Below are 3,112 nucleotides of genomic sequence, written 5' to 3'. Positions count from 1 at the left end.
CCAGCAAGCCTCTTTTCCTTGTATTGCAGTGACTTCTGGCATATTTGATATTAATTCTTTACTGTCTGCAGTAGCTAGATTGGTCTATCTCTTCTTTATTGTCATATATATATGGCCTCTGCTTATCTCTTTTTTCATAGAGTGTGAATTCTTAGACCGTGTTCATGAGCAATGCATTCTAAATTTATTTCAGTGTCTACCTTAATTGCTCATTGCAAGTAGGCCCTGATAAAGGCTTTTTGATGAAGATTATGACTGTGGTGATGTTTATGGCACTAGAAATCACAGGCTCCTTCTGGTAATTTTGGGATACTGCTCCTCTCTCCCACAACTTGGTTTCAAGCTGGGCTTGCTTGAAACCTTCCAGTGTTCAAGAAGGTCAAGAAACCTGGGTTCTTCCTTAACTTCACCAACAACTTCTATGTGATTCTATATGCCTCACTTTCACAATCTTCTGGTGCAAGACAAAAAAAAAAAAAAGCTCACAGGACTTGAAGGTAGGGGAGAGAGGTAAAGTAAGAAAGTAGAAAATTAAAAAAAAAAAAAAGTAGATGTGGAAGAACTTTAAAAGTAGGACATAACTGGGGGGAGAATGGGTTTATGTACATGTATGGTGGAGTCCCTTCACTGTTCACTGAAAACTATCACAACACTGTTAATTGGCTATACCCCAGTACCAAATAAAAAGGTTTTTTTTAGGATCCTATCTCAAGTCTACACCTCCCTTCTTTCAGGGCCAGCTGAAAGAAGTGTGTCTCTGAGTGTCTCTGAGACACTCTTCCTTCTCCCCACAAGCATAAATTTTCTTCCAGGATTCTCAGATTCTTGGTGTGAAGGGTGAAGAACCACCCTATGTATCATCTTTTGCAGAGATTCCTCCCAATGTCTCCTTTTACCTGATCGTTGCCACTTGCTTCTTCTTTATAGGCTTTCAAATAGCTAGTTTTCTAAGCCTGGAGCTTCATTTATGTTCCCATTCCGTTGTTTCTAAGAGAAAGACTCAGAGGGAGGAAGTAAGATGTCTAGAATGTCAAAGACTTCTCACTAGAGAAATGTGGTGAAGAAGCAAATGGTGAGCGCCAGAAGCTTCAGAAGACAGAAAAAGAAGGCGAAATATGCTCCAGGTGGGTGAAAAACCTAAAGTTGTAAAACAAAACCTTTAAAATTATCTGAAAAAAAAAAAATAGAATAGCTCATGATCTAATTTCTTATATCAAATTTTGAAAAATGGACAATTTCTATAAAATTAACAAAGTTAAAACATCCTACATAAAAGACATCTTAAACAAGATTAAAACATAAGTGATAGGGAAATGGGAAGAAATTATCTGCAACATATATATTTCTAACATACATGTTAGAAAAAGATGGGTATCTGTAAGGAATTCCTACAAACCAATGACAATGACAATAAAAATAGAGATAAACAACCAAATAGAAAAATGGACAAAAGGTATGAAAAAACCATTTCCAGAAGAAGAAATACAAATAACCAATAATATATGTAAAAAACTGGTCTACATCTCTAGTAACTGGGGAAAGGCAAACTGAACCAACAATGAGATCCATTTCACATCTATTGGATAGCAATAACCTAAAAGTTTGACTTTGCTGAAAAATGTCCTTATGGTCAACCCTCGCTCCTTGGAAGAAAAGCAATGAAAAACCTACACAGTGCGTTAAAAAGCAGAGACATTTCTTTGCCTTACAAAGGTCTGTATAGTCAAAGCTATGGTTTTTCCAATAGTCATGTATGGATGTGAGAGCTGGACAATAAAAAGGTTGAGCACTGAAAAATTGATACCTTCGAACTATGGAGCTGAAGAAGATTTCTGAGAGTCCCCAGGACAGCAAGGAGATCAAAGCAGTCAATCTTAAAGGATATCAACCCTGAATATTCATTGGAAGGACTGATGCTGAAGTTGAAGTTCCAATACTTTGGCCGCCTAATAAGAAGAGCCAACTCATTAGAAAACACCCTGATGCCAGCAAAGATTGAAGGCAGGAGGAGAAGGTGATAACAAAGGATGAGATGTTTGGATGGCATCATCGACTCAATGGGCATCAGTTTGAGCAAACTCCGAGAAACGGTGAAGGACAGAGAAGCCTGGTGTGCTGCAATCCATGGGGTCACCAAGAGTCATAAAAGACTAGTGACTAAACAACAACAACAGAAGGAGAAGGGACAGAGAAAGGACCCAAGAAAATGTTTGAAGAAATAATAGCTAAAAAGTTCCCCAACATGGAAAAGGAAATAGTCAACCAAGCCTAGGAAGTGCAGACAGTCCCAGACAGGATAAACCCAAGGAGGAGACACTGAGACACATAGTAATCAAAACTGTGAAAATTAAAGACAAAGATATTAATAAAATACTAAAAGCAATAAGGGGAAAATGGCATATAACATACAAGGGGACTCCCATCAGGTTATCAGCTGATTTCACAAAAGAAATTCTGCAAGCCAGAAGCAAATGGCACGATATGTCTAAAGTAATGAAAGGGAAGAATGTACAACCAAGAATACTCTACACAGCAAGACTCTCATTCAGACTTGATGGAGAAATCAAAGGCTTTTCTATGTTGGATGGTTGATCTTGGGCCTGCAGGGAGGAAGCTGGCCACAGACTCCTCCAAATCCACATTTCTTTGCCTCCAAGTCTTACGTGTCCAAGGACAGGAAACCACAGACACGCCTCTGTAGGAGAGTCATGTAGGTTCAGTTGCTCAGTTGTGTCCAACTCTTTTCGACCACAATAGACTGTAGCCAGCCAGGTTCCTCTGCCCATGGAAACTTCCAGGCAAGAATTCTGGAGTGGATTGCCATTTCCTCCTCTAAAACACTTTCTACTATTTTGATTATGTAACTATTATACACTTAATATCTTTGTATCATGATCAGTCAACAGAAAATAATAGAATTCTATATCACTAAAACTATGATTTCATAGAAAAACTTGTAATCACTTTTAAAAATCCAGATGCATAACAGAATTATCTTGGAATCTTTTGAAAAATGTAAATGCCCAAATTATTGCTATTCTTCTCCAAAACTCCAGATGTGTTTCTAATGAGCAGCCATGTTTAAAAACAACTGGACTATATGATAATCTTA

At 37.9% G+C, this 3,112-nt stretch overlaps 1 non-coding gene across 1 annotated transcript; it reads right to left on the bottom strand.

Moving 5' to 3' along the window:
• Positions 1 to 2,575: 2,575 nt before the first annotated feature.
• Positions 2,576 to 2,706, bottom strand: LOC139183358 (small nucleolar RNA SNORA38). Its single transcript, XR_011566953.1, has one exon. It is a non-coding gene; the product is annotated as a small nucleolar RNA SNORA38 (small nucleolar RNA).
• Between the last annotated feature and the right edge of the window lie 406 nt (positions 2,707 to 3,112).

This window comes from Bos indicus, chromosome 5, assembly GCF_029378745.1.
Source record: "Bos indicus isolate NIAB-ARS_2022 breed Sahiwal x Tharparkar chromosome 5, NIAB-ARS_B.indTharparkar_mat_pri_1.0, whole genome shotgun sequence".
Classification (NCBI taxonomy): Eukaryota; Metazoa; Chordata; class Mammalia; order Artiodactyla; family Bovidae; genus Bos; species Bos indicus.
Note: the sequence above shows the minus strand (reverse complement) of the source record. Positions and strands in the feature narration are given on the sequence as shown.